Below are 18,674 nucleotides of genomic sequence, written 5' to 3' on the forward strand. Positions count from 1 at the left end.
GAAGTAAGGAGAAACTGAAAGAATCTCTTTGAATCTCTCCCTGCCCTCATCCGGGTTTGCACAAATATAATTTCAGCCACATGTCAGCTGATACGCAGCAGAGGTTAGCTCTTTCAGCTGCTGACAAATGAAGACAAAATGAATGACCAGTTCAGCTGGAAATAACTAACCACCATTACATTTATGAATACAAAAGTATATTTCTTACATTTGAAATAACAAATTTCATTACAGTAAATTCTAGCTTAAAAACAGCTTTTTCCCTTTATATGCTACATTATTTGATTTTTATTTTACCAAATTACATGCTACTTATCAAATATGAAAGAGATCTGACCCATCTTTAAATCAAAACTAAAAAAAATATATATCTGCACATAGGACACACACTACAGACTCACTGCCTTGACACTTGTCTCTAATATTTTCATTACTCCTTGATGCACTGCTTTAGTTGTCAGTGTCCTAAATGCTTTTTAAAAACAAACAAAAAAAAAAAAAAAAACCACAATAAATGAGGAATCTTCAAGCTTGCACTTCATCTGACTGCAAACACATGCGACTGTTTATTAATGACCTACAGTGTGATGCCTCAAAGGCATTTATTTCATTTATCTTTAATGTTTGCTTAAAGTAGTTCTTTTGTATGTATTTAAGTTAGAAAGAACAGTAAAAAGAGTTAAAAATGTTAAGAAGCTTTAATTTTGAAGGTGAACTTGCTAATAACCTCACTTCCTGGTGGGTTACCTGTATTGCTTCATTTCCTGTTTAATTGCTCTTCCTGGTTCTCTAAGAGGGAGAGTGACATGTGGTCTTGCTCTGAGGCTTATCCACAGCCATCCACTTGGGAACATTGTTCAGGCAACGCCGTAAGTGTATATATTTCACGAAGGTGTTAAAAATGCATAAATAGTGGTATTTGTGAAAAATTATATTTTATTTGTGATTCATGGAGGTTGATTTGTACATGTTAAAAAAGGCAGTTTTGATGATCATTACTGTTGCTAAAGCTAACACGAAGGTGTAAGGTCACATTTTGAGTTATTTCGTGATGCAATATTTATGTAAACGATCATTTTTTCTATTCTGTATTTCTTTTCAACTACAGTTTTCACCGCTTGTCAAATGAAGATTCTGAGTAAAAAGTCAACTCTACTTGTACTCGTGTATTCATTGACAGAGGTTTAGCTTGGTGTTTGATCGGAGTTGCTACACTCTGCAACAGAACACTACATACAGTGTAACAAACACAGGAAATGTGGGAGGAACTGATAACCTGCTGAGCTCCATGTGGACTCAGCTGCAAGTCTCCCCGGAGTTACAGTTCAACATCTCTAAGAAGATGAGAAAAACAACTCACTGGGTGTGTGTGTGTGTGCGTGCCCATGTGTGTGTTTCCCTATCATTGAAACATGCATATTAAAAAAAATAAACCTCGAGCCTTCAACACTACACTATGTATTAGTTTAATTTCAAATAAAATCAATAATCCTGTAAAGTGCTGCAGCTATTCTACAATGACAACGTTACTTTACTTAAAAGCCTGGTGAACAGCGTTTAGCACAGAGGATGCCAAAGAATTTTCTTAAGTGTTTGTAGAATGATTTTTAGTGTTTTCTATATCAGCAGTTAGGCCATGAATACAAATAGGTCACGAACAAGAGAAAAATAAAAACCTAAATGTTCTATATGCGGTTTTGTTCTTGTAGACCTGCGTGTGCTCATTAATTTACTTATTTATTAACTTGTAATGTTTCAGCGTCCAGTTCTTAGCCTGTGTGGTTTCTTATTCGTTATCAATATCCGGTCATGACTTGGGTATTTTTCCCTCTGTTCAGGTGTTTTTCATGCACGTTTACATGCTGGCGTGTACATCCATTCTCAGCCTGAGACTAAAATTACTGCTAATCAGGAAAAGAAAGAAATGGTTAGCAGAGTGAGGTGTGAGACAGCCTGCATTAGAGCAGATGTCTTTATGTACACCTGGTTGATAAAAGGTGATGATATAACGCGAGCTAACTTCACAAAGAGAGGAAGCCTGTCCAGACCCACAAGAGGAGAAATAAGGAATTGATTGAAATAAGGAAAGAGAATAATGTTTAGGTTTTGCTCCTGTATGAGAGCCGCCATACTGCATGAAGCCAGACTTCTGCTCCTTGTTTTGCATCCATACCAAAGATTTTAAAAGAACAGAAAAAAAGAAAAGAAAAAAAACTACTGACAAGTGGTAGGGTTGCTTCATGGATGAGCTTAGGTTATTTCTAAGCATTAATCTCACACAGACACACAAATGTCACATTAGTCTGCTAAGGAGGCAAATGTCAGCAGTGCTAGCACCAGCAGCCTTTTTTCCTCCACCTGTGCAGAATGCAATGCCTAATGAGAAGTGCAGACAGTGGCTGACCGTTTTAACTGTTTTCAGCGTTAGGTTTCACTCCACTACAAAGGGATCCCCGTCGTCCCCGTTTCTGGGGCTAAGCTAAAGGACCAAAACAGCACAAACATGAACAAGAGCAGCGCATACACAGGTTGTTAAACTAGATGTTAAACAAATTTTTGACTCTGCTACCCGCTGCAAATAAACTGCTGCTTCAAAGACTGAGTGTCAAATATGGATGTGCACATACGAGTTGCATGCCTCACTGCACGCAAGAGAATAGACTGCCTACATCTATGGACACAAAACAAAATTGAGCCAAAGCTGAAAGATCAGATGGACATGGAATAAAGGCAGTAAAAAGCTGCCAAAAAACAGAACAAATGTATTAACCCTGTCATGGACTGCTGACCTGTCCAGGGAGTCTTAATTGGACAAACAGTTAAGAAAATAGGCAGGTGAAAAATTACATAGGAAAAAGAACAGGGCTATAAGACAAGGCTGGATAGGGGCTGTGTTTGATCACCGCCCATTTTTCCCGTTACACTACTTAACCTGTTTATGTTTGACTGGAAGTGCAACCTTTCCGAAGCTGCACAACAGACTGGTTAAACCCTGGCCAGTTCAGTATATCCCACTGTGTGGGTAGGAGGGGGAAAAGGTGCAAAAGATATGTAGAACAATAACAAGCAAACAAAGTGTGAAGGAAAGCATAAGAGTGTGTGACAGAAAAGAAAATGTTTTATACTAATTATCCTTCAAACGGCACAGTGTGCATCCATTTTCTAAGTCTGTCATGATGCTGGATGTGTGGCCAGCAGAGACCAAAATAAACAGCTCCAAGTTATGCAACATCGCCCTGGAAACAACTCATAAATATTCATTATTGCAACTCAGCATGTCTTGACTTTAATTGATAGAAAACACATTTCGAAACAACATGGCATTTACTGTGAATGCAGGTGAATGTTCACATCGTTAGGGATGCTTCAAATGTGCTGCTTTTGCTTTGTAGGGATTTCATGTATGTATTTGTTCTTGTACAGACTATAATCCTGCCTGTGTGTCACTATATTATCTGTGATTTGTGTGGGTGTATGCGTGCACATCTGCTTCCTCTATTTTGGGCTCTTTGATTAGGTCTCAGTGTTACAGAGCCTGCACTCTTGGATTTGGATTTTGAGTGCACGTACAGCCAAATGGATGACAGTATAGTCAATAGTACAAGGTTTTCCTGCACACAAAGAAAAGTTTGCCTCTCTCTCAGGATTGTGGTAGCATTTTTTATATGGGTTTTTTCAAGTTTTTGTATCAAATGGCCAGAAAATCTCCAAATAATAAGGAAAAGTGCTTCGGTGGCTCCTTTATTGCCTTCTTTAGCTGAAGATACAGTGTGCCATCCATTATGAAAAGAGTCAAGATAATGCCATTCCTCAATTCACAGCAAAGCACTATCCGAACATTCATGAAAACCATCAACATAACTGACAAAGTAGTCGAGGACATGCAAATGCTACTTGCATTTTCCACTTCATGCAATATATTACACATCTACTACTACTGTAAACCCATTAAACACACAGGATAACTATGAAAATCATGCTAATAAGGAAATTGCCGCAGACTGTGTGGTCCTCACTGAGGTTTGAGAGGCATTTCAATTTGGTTTATAACAGATCTGATACCAGAAACAGGTGAAAACTTATTCAGTCCATACATATTGCTGAGAAAAGAGTTCAGTTCAGCCCTGTTTCATCACCAGTATCATCGAGGAGCAGAATTATGTAGATCTCAGCTCTAAACACTCAAAATGAGAACAGACCTAATATGTTCCTCCTTTAAAATTCCAACTTTTGCAATGAGATGTTTTTTTTTTTTAAACGAGTTGTTCTGTTCTGCATAAAACAAGGTCAAATAAAGCTAAGGTGAAGTAAGTTTCACATTTTGTACTCCGTCTTCTAGACATTGTAGTTTCAACAAGCTTAAGCGTGGCGTTAAGGAGTTTTCTCCAAGTACAGTTGGATTCTCTGTGAATCAGATTTGTCATTTCCTAAGTCCTCATAATTTTTCCTTTTCCTTGATCTCATGATGTTTTCCATCAAAGTCAAAGAAAAGTTTTTACGGTAAAGAATCATTTTGGGACTTCTCAAACGTACCAACTGCACGCAATTTGAGGGAGGAAAATCTTGTACGTAAGACTGTTGAGATGTATTTGTCCAATAAGACAAAAATAAGACTATAAGACAAAAGACAAAAATAAATGTGTTCATTAGCATGTTCTACGACCACGCATATGTAAAATTGCATAGCATTACGATTTCAGTGCAGCATGATCAGTCTCTGACTACTCCAACCACAGCACTACATGCTAACTCATGTTATCGACATAGTTAGCCCAGAAAAAATACCTACACATACCTACTTCTTTACTATAACTAGTAGGTAAGAAATTACCTCACAGAAGAATCTGTTGTGAACTTCAGATGTACACATGGATCAGAGGCCGAGGGCTCAGTGTGAACCTGGGGCAGGACAACCATCATCTTTGCCATTACCCATACAGTTTCTATTTAGCATTCTTTGATGAGACATCTCCCTCCTATAAGTCTCTGTTTAAACTGGCACCACATCTGTTGGAGTAAGATTCTGCTCCATGCGTTTGCAAACACAGAAAGTCAGAATGCTGTCCCCTGAGGCACAAACACCAAAAATTACAGACCACTTCTGCTGAATTCCTCCAACACAGACATAAGCCTCCTGCAAACTCTTTTCCTTCCCTGTGCATACCCCTCCTTCTCCTCCAAATTTCCTCTCACGCCACTCTTTCCTCTTCCTGAGCCATTATCAAGACTCACTTGTTCTGAGTGAATCCCTTTGAGTCTCATATAATGTCAAACATGCAATTAAGATCAAATCAACAACTGCCTGACTCAATAACCTCAATTACCTTGAGAAAGACAAGCACGGACTGAAGATACTGTGTACCCAAGTGACTGTGCTGTGCCTCGCCTATAGTTTTACTCATCTGCTCATGTTTCTCACCCCAACGCCTTAAAATATGAATGAATGAAGGCAGGCCCCACCTCCCTGATCAGCTGTTGCGCTCATGTCAGCCTAATCACTTCCATATATCATCAACCTTCCTTGCTGTCACTGAAAGTTAATCTTCAGTGGCTTCATGAAATCTGCTGCTCAGCATCCTTTTCCATGGCAACTGAAGAGAAGCAGCAGTTGTCCAACTGCCTGGTGGGGTATCTAGGACAAGTTTTTTTATTTATTTTCTTTTTAAACTGAGGAAAGACAAGGTTCTGGGGAAAGCAGTACAGGCTACAAGCCATGTTTCCATAGTAACACACACACACACACACACACCACAGACAGCAAGTCAACACTTAATTACTTAATTGACTCATTTATTCATGGGACTAAGACTGCTGGGCTATTAGTGACTGCACAGTGTCTGTGCAGCTGCAGGGGGAGAAATAAATATGAAGACTGCTTTTAAAAGGACAATTAAGAGTTGCAGGGGTTTATAATCAGTGTTGGGTAAGTTACTTTAAAATAGTAACTTAGTTACATTACTAGTTACTTCTCTCAAAAGTAACTCAGTTACTTCAAGTTACTCGTTACTTTCAAAGTAACTAGTTACTAGGGAAAGTAACTTTGGTTTTACTCAGAATTCTCTTGTTAATGTGTTTCTTCCATAACTTTGCCAGTCTTCTAGCTTGCTTACTTGCCACAAGTGCACTGTGCCACCTACCAATAGAAAGGATATGATAACGTGCATATTTCCACGAGTGAAATCCCACGCCTGGACCGTCATTGACTGCTGCCATGATTCTAGCCTACGTCACAGCGTCATGTGCGCCTTTTACATCCAACACAAAAACTGCAGTCGTGGTGCTTTCGATTGTACTCAGAACTCAGAAATTCTGCCTTCTGAATAGGAAGATGTAGGTAACACCAGACTGCAGATGAGCTGCATACATGGCTGGACTGGGACAGAAAATTGGCCCGGGCATTTTGACTAGAAACTGGCCCACCATTATAGGAAAAATCATAAAGCCTTTGAATGAAAACAAACACTGTTGTGACAGTGATGAACACTGTTTTGATCATATATATGCATCAATCTATCAATCGTTTGTTGTAAGATTCAGATAATTATTTTTTAAAAGCTAGACATTTTAAATGAGAATAAGAAAGAAAAGTATTTCTTTGTGCCCCCCTCTCCCTGTTAATGCCCTACATGCCCCCTTGGCCACACTTTGCTAGACCCGCCCCTGCACAGTTACCAGCTGTCAGCTACCTAAAAAAGGATCCTGGTGTTATTTGTCTCTCAGAAACAGTTCATAACTTCCCTTCAACTCATTCATGTCACCTAAAAGGTAAACTTGTTTCTCCATCACCTGTTCAGCTCTGACGATCCAGTAAGGACATCTCCTGGTTTCATCTTCATGTTTCCCTCTCACCAGATAACCAAACCATATCATGACCAGCAGCTTTTTTTTACAGCTGTGGCTCCAGCAAACATCAGCTGATACTAGAAATTAATATTAAATAAATTCTAACAACAGCTGATCAAGCTTAAACGTGCTGCTGTTGTTTAGCGCGACATCCGCTGGTTTCCTCTTTCGGCGCAAAGTGGGCGATAAACAAACAAGAGAGCCGATCAGCTGATCACTGATCAGTTTTCATGATTGAAGTAGAAACGGGAGAGGGAGGGGGAGAGAATGAGAGAAGAAGAGGCAGCTGTGCAGCGTAAACACAGAATAACTCCAGCTTTGTGCCTTTTTCATTGTAGCTGAATTACGGGACAAACTGTTCCTTTTCACCTCAATAAGAAACGCGTAATATTTTCTCTGAATACCAGACGGGACGGTTGGCAACTCTAATAACTTATGAACAAAATAAAGTTCAACATCATTAACTTCATAGCACCCACCCAGCTGTATAGAAACTCCGTCATGCTAGCTAGCACGCAGTACGGAAAAAGTCAGAATAACGAAAATAAACTCCACCTAAACTTGGTTCATATCTGACCCAGAGAGACTGCAGGTCATAACTTCTTACCTGAAGTTCAGTTCACACTTGGACCGGCGGCCGCCTCGGGTCTCTTTTCCTTCTGCGTCCCTTTTCCTTCATCCACCTGCTGCCTCCACCACTTGCTAATGTTACTGAATCTGTGGAAACTCCGCGATGCCACCACACGAAGTAACGAGTAACGACCCTATCTAAATCCCAGTAACGAGTAACGCGTTCCTGATTTTGGCATAATAACTAGTTACCGTGCTCGTTACCACAATAATAATGTAGTTACCGTAACGCGTTACTTAATAACGCGTTAGTCCCAACACTGTTTATAATCAAGTCAGATTTTACCTTATCAGAGCAATAGATTATGTATTGATACGTCTGGGCAATAAAACAATAAAAATAATTATAATGAAATCTCTTTTCCTGATTAGGAAAACCAAAAAACAATACTTTTTATCATCTGAAGTTATGCCACCTTTGTAAAATGCAAAGCACACACACAACACTAGACTTTACAGTCCCAGATACTTTTCCCTCTCACACCTAGCCGTGTATATTGATAATGTGAATTAGTTAAATCACATGTATTCAAGTAATTCCCCCCCCAAAAAAGCAGCAACTGCAAAATATGCAAACAGTATGTGTGCCACTTGCTGAAAAACAAGAACGCTACAAGCAAAACTGAAATCCTCTTAGCTGGCTACAGTGACAGAGATTAATTTAATGGTGTTGAATGAATCTCTGTCACTGGAGCCAGAGAGTGACATTGTGAAGGAGGTCAAACTGTCTATGAGAAGACAGTTTGACCTCTTTCACCGAGCGTGACCTGCTCTATGTCAGCTCGTGTTCATCCTACAGTTCATCCCTTTCATGTGAGACTGCAGCACAGATAACTCTTCAGTAATCACTGTGCAGAAACTGAAGGCTCCACCTTTAGTGCCACACACATCACTGATAAAAAATATTGCACTGCATTAGATATCAAATAAAGCACACAGGAAGTTCAACTGCCTGGAAAGCCTAGTTCTGTATTGCTAGAGAAAAAACAACTAAAGAAAGCACTGAGTGTGCACAACTGCACTATCACACAACTCCACTAACAATACATGATTCCACTTAGGTAAACTATGTCAGATTTCCATAGACCATATAGTAAAGTCAGGGAGCCCTGTGTTAATCAGAGAATCAAATGAGTCTTTTTTATTACAATAAAAAAAGTTAAATGAGACTGTACAGTAATGTGCAAAGTATTGTGAGTTTTTAGAATTTTAACATTCTTGAAATTCAACATTTGGTACGATCACCTTTATTCCTTGTTGTGAAACCTTGCCTGATTTATTTTAGACAAGGTCTTTGTGTAGGTTCTCAGTCATCCAGGTCATGGTAGACTAAGGAGCTTGGGAAAGGAGGCCACAGAACATCTTTATTTTTTTTTAAAGATGTTTCACCTCTCATCCTTAGTCTCTAATTGTTAAGTTCTGAAACCAAATGGTGGAGAGTTTAAGCTATTTAAACTAGTGCTGTCAGCGTTAATCTCGTTAAAATTACGTTAATCTCGTTAAAGTGACATTAACGCCATAACCGCATTAACACAGCAAATCTCCGTTAGCGAGTTAACTCATTAGAGCGGGTAGCTTGTTAACGCGTTAGCGCTGTGCAGCCCCACGCACGGGGCGATCCGCACTACCTCGCTAATGGAGATTTGCCGCGTTAATGCGGTTATGGCGTTAATGTCACTTTAACAAGATTAACGCTGACAGCACTAATTTAAACCCAAGTGAGCGTTGACCCACTATTAACCATGTGCCACATCATATAAGCCATAGTAAGGAAAAGCGGTATGTGTCATTACCAACACAGGTTTAGGGTGAAACCAGTGTGAGACCTTGTCTCCGTATCATGTGACTTATAGAGGTCACCTGACAATGAGTAATGAGTTCTCACTCACATTTTGCCAGACCAAACACAGAGCTAATCACGTTTTCATAGTCCCTTGTAAATAAGACAGCATGAAAAGAAGAGAATATGACGTGCCATCTATCCATCCATCGCTCCTCTTCCACTTATCAAATTCAGGATAGCAGAGGGGCTGGAGCCTATTTCAGCTGCCATAGAGTGAGAGGTGGAGTACATCCTGGACAGGTCGCCAGTCTGTTGCAATGAAAGCAGGGAAGTGACATTTTCTACAGATAGGGTATACTGTCGTTCTGGAATAGACCACACCCATCAGGATAGAAATATTTCAAATCATAAAAAGTAATCACTCAGAACAACTTTATTTTGATTTGTAGGGACCCATGCCTCTAAAGGGTCACGCTGAGCCAAACCAATGGTTCTGTTTTTTCCTTTTAATTGTCACCCATCGCTATAAGCATAAAAGAAATACTTCTGAAATAGTCTTTATAAAGTCAATAAGTGACCATTCCTCCTGGCCTTTTTGCAAAAAAGTTAACCTAGTTTACCAAAAGTATTTTCATGCATCTACAGTTAATACAGTCCTGTCAAAATGTTGGCCTTACTAAGATACATGCACTAATGTGCTCCCAGAGGATCACAAAGACACCAGAGCTGAGGCCTCTGATGAATAATTCAATCTAACAAGCCCCCCTTCTGTTCACATAGGTGTTAGCTACCTGACAACCCAAGGAAAATCTAAATCAACTGCTGGCTGCTAGAGATCAGAGATTCCACAATAGTAGCTAAGCTAGTCACTCATCTGCATCAGTCTCCTGTGTGCACAGAGAATGGTGTCAGTGCCATCTGCACATATTAAGAGTCATATCTATTCATCAAAGGAGAGAAGATGAATAGGAAGCAGTTTTGGGGAGGGATGTTTTTAAAAATGTTGAGATGCCCTGGTAGCTAGAGGTGCACACATATCTACAGACAGAAAGTTTCAAAAGAAGAAATTATATGATATTTCACTTCAACCAACTTTCAGGTAAGTCAAACAAATAACCTCTAGTTTCCCTTTTGTATTAACCCAACAAATATCTGCTCTGGGTGTATAGGAGTAGACCTAAATCCTTTTTTGCCATTCACCAAGGAGCTCACTTAAAAGCAGAAAAAGTCTTAAAGCGATACACCGACTCAGAACACATATCTTATAATATGCAGTCATTTCACATGATATGCACCCTGAATAGAAAAGTGCATCCAATTAGCAGCACTAAGACAAGTCCGGACCGAAGGAATTTCAAATAGTTACTTCAGCTTCCTTAACCCTGCATTTTTATAACTCTGCAAGTAGTTTTCCAAGCTTTACTCCATCCAAGGGAAAGGCTTGACTGAATCCCTGCCACTGAACACATCCTACACGGGACAAACAGTAACAGTGGGCTTAGATCAAAGTTAACACTTTGTGTGGGCAATTCAAGTCAAGAATCTCTTCATTTCTCCAGTAAAGCATTTGTCCATCTTGGACGCAAGAGTATAGAGAACACACTTCTTTTCAAGTATTACTACACCAGAGTCCTCATGGGAACAGTGCCTGTGAGCTTCAAATGACACTTCTACCTGAGAGACAGCTGTTGGGAGCTTGTGGTACGGCAGCTGAATTTTTGTTTCTCCCCAGTTTTCCTTCAACATAAACATACATACACACTTTACTTGTCCTGGTTTTTCCCATGACCCACTTGGCTCAAATGGAGGCTGTATATGTAACTGCTATCCTAAGCTTAACTGTGGGTTTGTAATAGCATCCTCTCCCTCTCTTACTCTTCAAATTCTCTCTCTGCCCTAACAACCATATCACAATAGCTACAATCTCTCAGCTGCAAACATGTGAGCACACACACACGCACACAGCCTTTATTTCCTTAAATATATTCATATTCTCTTTCTGCTGCTCTTGCTCATATCAGCCATCTTTGACTATCCTAGCCTTTTTTCCATCCTCCTCATTTTCCTCCCCCGTGTCAAGTGTTGTATCAATTAGTGTTCAGTTATGTTCGTGCTATGGCATTTATCTGCCTGAATGCATGTTCTTATTCTCCTTTCTCTCGTCGTCTTATTTCTGCATAACTCCCTCCCTCCCATAAATGTCTGCGCAGTTATGATGTATTCTTGATAGTAACTGCATCAGGTGAACACCTGGGCGCTCTAGCTCTACCTTTGATGACCTGCATCGTGTCTGTCTGACTCATATCGCTATATGAAACACAGGTCCCCGTCTCCACCTCAGCTGCACAGGAAGCAAACACTACAAATGGTTGCATGAGCCCTGTGAGACACGGACTTCTTTGGTGTGAAAAAGTGTGATGATGCAAGTGATGCAAAGTTCAATCACCAAGCCTTTGAAAACATGGACTCTTATTTTTCCTGTAAAAACGAATGCACAACAGCAATTTTGTCAACAATAACAGATAAATGGTGTTGCATTACTGTCATTCTGTTTACAGTGCACTAAAAGGTAGAGATGATAATAAAATGAAATCAGGACAATCTGAAAGTAGCATTACAGTAAGAGAAAATGGGAGCCAAATTAATTTTATTATTGGTCTGCTATGGAACAGCTACAGCCTCCATTTTTCCCTTGGTCTTCTTCGTGCTGTAAAAATACACGCTGCACAAACAAAAAGATGTTTCTAATTTCCATGCAACTTCAAACCCTTATAAGACTCTGTGCTAGTTTAAAAAAAAATAGAAGTTAAAAATAAAAAAGGAGGGGTCTAAGCTCCCTTATTGCTCCTGGTTCTGTCCAAATTTAGGACAATATCAAGGTTTTCCAGCAAATCTGCACTGACTCAGAAATCACCTTTAGAGCAGAGATTACATTCCCCATCCCGAGGCAGATCATAAATCCGGGAGCTCTGTTACAGGGCACAGCACATTATCATCAAGCTGGTACGGCTTTGATACAGCAAGCTGAGTTTTGCAGGGGTTTTTTTTTTTTTTTTTGGGGGGGGGGGGCTAAAATCACATTTTAATTCAGAACGGTCTTTTTGAAATTCAAGCCTTTGGAAACCTGAGTGCCAAATCTTAATTTGGCATAAAGTGATCCCACTTTGATCGCATTGCTGAAACTGACAAGGATTGTGGAACAGGGCTGCCACTCCAGTGTTTGGCAAGAATTGGACTTGGTGAGAAGCTTTGTAGTAAACATGGCCACAACTACAAGGACTACAAGGCCTCATTCTCCCTCTTTACGTACTTTTGTATTTTGGGTTTTTTTTCCCCCTCCTCTCTCTTTACTAACCTGCTGTGCTGCACTCATGAAAAACAATTCAAACAAGTGTCTTTCTTTTGTCTTTCAAGAGGGCTTGTCACCACTGCCACACTCCAAAGTGACAATAAATGTGAGACAGAGTTAGGCACACTCCACTGGCATTCCTTGGCAACAAAGACAACACTTCATCTAACTTTTTATTTTAATTACCTATTTTCAGCACTACTTTAACATTTTGTCCCCCTTTCATTCCAAAGTACTTCCTCCATTCACTTACAAGTTACCATGCAACTACAGCAACCAGCACACCAATGCATCTCAACAGCTGTATTACTTCTTGGGTCTGTTCCCCATCAGTGGATATCAATTCAAGTTTGTTCTTAAATTATATTATTCATGCTACACATCAATAACAATGTGTAAAAGTCATCACTTTAGACAAATACCAAGCTGCTATCCATGCAGATTGGTATTTATAGTAGAGGTACCTCATCCTGAAAAGTAATTTTACCCAGAGTAGTGATTCATAACAGCTTGCTTTCTCCCGTTACGCCTTTCAACATCCGCAATAACTTTCAGAAATCTGAAAAGGTCTCCCTCGGTTGCATTGCCTCCGAGCGATCACAGAGTGGCTTCAAAGAGTAAATGATACTGCAAGAAGACATTTCTACATCTCTTTCACACACACACGGTGAAATTATAAGTCAGGAGTTCACATTACAGTTGGCTGCGTCACAGCAGTGAAAACCCACACTGTTAACATACTCTTTAACAAAGAAAAACTCAAGCTGTTTTTTGAACTGTTACAGGAGGAAAAATAAATAATAAATTACTAAACTCCTAATTTCTTTTCAGGAAGGTATGCATGCATGATTGATGAGTGTTTGCGATCTTCTGCTGAGTCTCGGGAAATGACAGTGCAAAAACGATGACTTCTGTATAGATTAGGGATAAACTAGAAATGCCTCCCTGCAGTTGCATACTCCTGCCCATTAGTCAAGTTGTAGCTTATATTATGGTCTGTCTAGACTCATAATATACAGTAAGCAATCAAGACTTTATCTTGTGGGTACACAATATTATTTCGGGGGGGGGGATTCACAACAGACTGACAACCAGAAACAAACACCAACCTCAAACAGCTACTAACTATAGCTTTCCCAACGACTTGGATTCTATCTGTGTTTGGGAAAAGGAAGTATACTAGTGTGTGTTCACAACAGGAGGATTTCTTTAATGAATTATTAAAAAGCCTCAAAGTTACGTCAGCACCCACCCACCCCATTATCGCTTGCGTCATCACTACAGGTATAAAATTTCACTGACACTCTGTGGTATCGTATCGTTACACTGCTGCTACTCTCTTCCTATGTGGGTGCTCCTTAAGACTGGCTATCCTGCTCCTCCCAACAGTTCTCCAGAGAGGAATGAGGACTACCGTCAGCAGTTTAAGTCCAAAATGGGGGACTATGTGAGAGTGTGAAGAGACACTGAGAAAGCGGCTGAATGGACAGCTACAACAGCAACTTGGCCAAAAGGAAAATTAACTGGCAGGAAAATTAACATGAGATGGGCAGGGCTAGTTATTAGCACTGATTGAACTTTTATAATAAAGGTGACAAGAAACATTCACAATCAAATTAACAGACACCGCTCTTCTCCTTCTCTCTCTTTTTTTAAAGGCTAAAATAAGTCCACAAATGTACTTGATGGGCCATTCTTGTACTCATGAGGCCCAACCATGTGAAGTCTATGTCAGATTACAACTTATCTGCACAGGTTTAAGTTATATCACTACAACATAATGTCCACAACATTAAAATGGCCACTCCAGCTTTAGCCCAGATGCCTGGAAATTTTAGGCTTTTGTACCACGTTTACTGGAGGAAGGCAGAACTTTTCATGTCACAGCAACAGATAACCTAGAAGCTATCTGACTCGTCACTGCAAACTCTCCTTTAATTCAAAAAGAAAGACGGCACCTGTAGCAGAGTTCCCCTGTTAGGACATAAATGTAGGTCCACTGGCCACAAACATATCAGCGCAGCTAAGAAGTTGGGGAACGAAAAGTGTGTCTGCATTATTAAGATGCTATTGGAACCAGTGATAAATACTGCATTAAAGATCTTGCTGATCAAAGTCAAAGACATGTTTTTAATAGAAGCTGTACCTTTGGGATGGCTTTCAAGCACTGGAAAATAACACAACGTCTGACTGCCACTATATATATATAACTTTTTATTGATGTTGTTTTGTTTTGTTTTTTTAAGGGGGCGGGGGTGAGGAGACTTGTAAATCATTATAATACATCATTAAAAGACACACGAATAATGTAATTTAAGAACAAACTTGAATTGATATCCATTGATGGGGAACTGACCCAAGAAGTAGAGGTGGGAATCACCATATATCCCACGATACGATATTATCACAATACTTAATGCACGATACGATATTATTGCAATTTTTTAAAATATTTTGCGATATTCAGATTCTGTACATAAAGGTAAACTTTATCAATATTCATTTTATCTAATGTCAAAGTCTCGCACTCAGTCTTTCTCTCGTTTCAGTCAGTTTTATTGTTGACAAACTGAACGGTTTGTATTACAGTCTAGTCCAACTTAACTGAATGCAACCATCTGGTACAATTATAGCTATTCTGAACTATGCAATTTATGAAAACTATGCAGCCCCTTCAGCAACTGAAGAATTTGAAAGTAAATGAAAACAAAATATAATTTTACATTAAATAAAAAAGTTTTAAACTTAATTAAAATAAAACATGTCTTAAATTAAAATAAGTTAACTGTCATGTTTATTGCTGCCCAAAAAAAAGTTAAACACATTTTGACAGTGAAGGAATGTCAGGGTTCTTGCTCAGAAAAAGGATCAACAGGCTCTGAAGTCAGAGCATGTTCCATTCCACGAAAAATTGTTTGTAACAAAATATCGATTTCTGCTGTCCCTGTATCGATACATTATTAGCAAACAAAATATCACGATACTACATAGTATCGATTTTTCCCCCACCCCTACCAAGAAGAAATGCAGCTCTTGAATTATTTTGAGCAATTAACACTGATCACATCAAAGAAATATCTGGAAAGACCTCCAACATGCACAAACATTTGACCACACATCATGCAATCAATTAGCAGTAAGTAATGTCTTTGATTCCCTCACTCAGCGATGACTCTCAAAGCGGAGCCAGTGAGAATCGATACCAAATCGAACTGATAAGTGATATTGATAATTTAATCCAAATAGATTCTTATCAATTCCCACCCCTAGTAATCACTGCCCCACTGTGATGCTGAGCTGCAATTAATAACAGCAATAATCGCCAGTCTGTCTTTAGGCATTTTCTCCATTTTTTTAAAAACACATTCAAAACTCAAAACCAAAAGCTTATAATTAAATTTATCATTTTTACCTAACCAGCTCCAGAAGTACACTCACACACAGATCTGTACTTGCCATACGGAGATTTTCTAAGAGGACACCTAATCCACCCTTTGTAAAGCAGCCCGTTTCTTAACGTGGGGAGCCATGCAGTTACACTGGATGCACACACTTATCAAAGATGATGGCTTGCTGCTAATTTCCAGTGATTTCCCAGATTCAGTCTGGGAGTTATTCCAGGAAAAATCTAGAACAGAGCCATCAACAGTTGAACTGCCTGTTAGTGATCAAATGTCGTTGTTATCATGTTGACTTTGTGCAGCATCGGCTACATGAGAGCCACCAAGAAATGTAGAAACTGGTCGAGAAAAAAAACCAGAAGAAAAAAAAAATCTAGCCCATACACTATCTGTATCACTTAAAGAAATGTTGAAAATGGGACGATCGTGGCTCAAAGAGTTGGCAGTTCGTCTTGTAACCGGAAGGTTGCTGGTTCGAGCCCCGACTCGGACAGTCTTGGTCGTTGTGTCCTTGGGCAAGACACTTCACCTACCGCCTACTGGTGATGGCCAGAGGGGCCGATGCCGCGATATGGCAGCCTCGCTTCTGTCAGTCTGCCCCAGGGCAGCTGTGGCTACAACTGTAGCTGCCTCCACCAGTGTGTGAATGTGAGAGTGAATGAATAGTGGAATTGTACAGCGCTTTGAGGTTCTCGAAAAGCGCTATATAAATGCAATCCATTGAAAATGCCACTAACAGAGGTGGTGAAGAGAGAATTGTCATTTGTGAGTCAACTAGACTGTATCAGTCAGACTATAAATCAATTTTACCTGGTGTGTGATTCAGAGACACACACACACACACGTAAAGGCTAATGCCATGCTGTTATTACAGAATAATCATATAAACATCCATGTGGGGTGTATAACAGTCTACCGTTAGCTAAGAGACATTCAGCCCCAACTTAAAACACACTTCTTACTTCTCCTGAATTCCTCTGTTTTGATTTATTAAAAGGTGCATTTTTTTAAATGCACCTTGTATGACTTACTCTTGCCAATATGAGGCTTAAATCAAAAGCTCAATTTAGCAAGAAAAACGCCTTGTTTTTTCCATTCAGAAATTACTATTAAATATTACAAAATACATAAAAGGTTCAAAGTTTATGGATTCAGACATTTTGAACACCAGATAAAATAAATAATACAGTGCAAAATCATCTCATTTGTTACTGCAATTGAGTAATACGTGATGGAATCATTTTAATATGACTAACCATTTATTTCATATTTCTTAATACTCAACCTATGCCGGTGAGTAAATGCATGTATTCACCGACTTGCTCCTCCTGTTAACTTAAGGGATACTACACAAAGAAACCACACGCTGTGTTTTTGGCACGTATTGCTAAAAAGTTATATGGAAAAACTGGTTTAACAAACAATACAGAAACAAGGCCTGAAATCTCTGTTTCACACACCCAGACTTTACACTTCAGTCAATCTGAAGGGCTGCAGCTGTCGTCTACAAACAAAATACCATTACGATGATATGAAAAATGGAAAATTAAAAAAAGAAACAAAGACAGAAAATGTAATTTACACTAAGCAAGTCTGACTGTTTTCCTTTTCCAAAGCAACAGTGTCATGTTTGATGGAAGTCCATTGTATTTCTGCAGTCTAGTCACTTCTTAATACAACTAGCAGATGAAATCTATGGACAACAGACAAATCATTTGGCATCAGCATTCGTCAACATGGATCTCAAGGATGGACTTACATTTGATAAAGTATTCTGCATGTTTTGAAATCTATTCTGAAAGCAACAGGGTGAAAACATTAAAGGGGAATAGTAACAAGAACCTGTAAGCAGACGGGTGTATGGGTTTAAAGTATTTTCTTGACTTTCTTGAAGGCGCATTTGATACTGTAAAACAATTCAGACATTCAGTTATTTAATTGTAACTTTAATTTTTAATTTCATCTTATATGCACCAACAGTTTTTTTTATATAAGGGAAATTAAACATTGTCAATGTATTCGAAAATGTTGAATCTAGCAAGCTGGAATTTGAGAGCATGTTGGAGTTACTGGAAATCAAATATACTGGCTGCAAGGCAGCTGCTACCGCAGTGATCATTACTTTTAAAAAAGGCAGTACACACCACAACCACACTTAGACTGAGAAAACAGTCAAGAGGGTACTCACGCCCTAATATACTGGTTTACAGTATACTAAATAATACTAGAGTTAAAGCTTAATACCAACACCTGGGGGGGGACCACAATGAGGCCAACAAATGACTTTAAAAAAAAAATAAAGATTAGAAAGATGTACTTCCTGACAGAAACCTTCCAATTATCTGGACTTGAGATAGCACTAGGAGTACACTAGCCTGTGACCCCCTTAAGGCTGGGGTTGTGACTATCACGTAATTTCTAATGTTTAAGTGGCTATCATCAGCTTACATAGTATCTGAGAGACATTTTTTTGACAACTATAATTTTAGACAGAAAGGCAGAATTAGCAGCTGCTCTAACCATATATAACAGCTTCTAACATAACTGATAGGCCAAAACAAAATCAATTCTTTCATCTATTTGCAAAACAAGCAGGGCCGTTTGCAGCTGAATTTCTGACCATCATTCAGCTACGGTTGTTAGACTTCTTAAAGCAATCAAAATATTG

General features: G+C 39.2%; 1 protein-coding gene across 4 annotated transcripts in view; it reads right to left on the minus strand.

Annotated features, from left to right (window-relative positions):
- man1a2 (mannosidase, alpha, class 1A, member 2) overlaps positions 1–18,674 on the minus strand; it is a 147,996-nt gene that overhangs the window by 117,058 nt on the left and 12,264 nt on the right. The gene's annotated exons all lie outside the window — the stretch shown is intronic.

This window comes from Aulonocara sp. 'chitande type north' Nkhata Bay, linkage group LG16, assembly GCF_057382095.1.
Source record: "Aulonocara sp. 'chitande type north' Nkhata Bay isolate Kocher_YH1m ecotype deep benthic linkage group LG16, A_spYH_male_GT1.1, whole genome shotgun sequence".
Taxonomy (NCBI): Eukaryota; Metazoa; Chordata; class Actinopteri; order Cichliformes; family Cichlidae; genus Aulonocara; species Aulonocara sp. 'chitande type north' Nkhata Bay.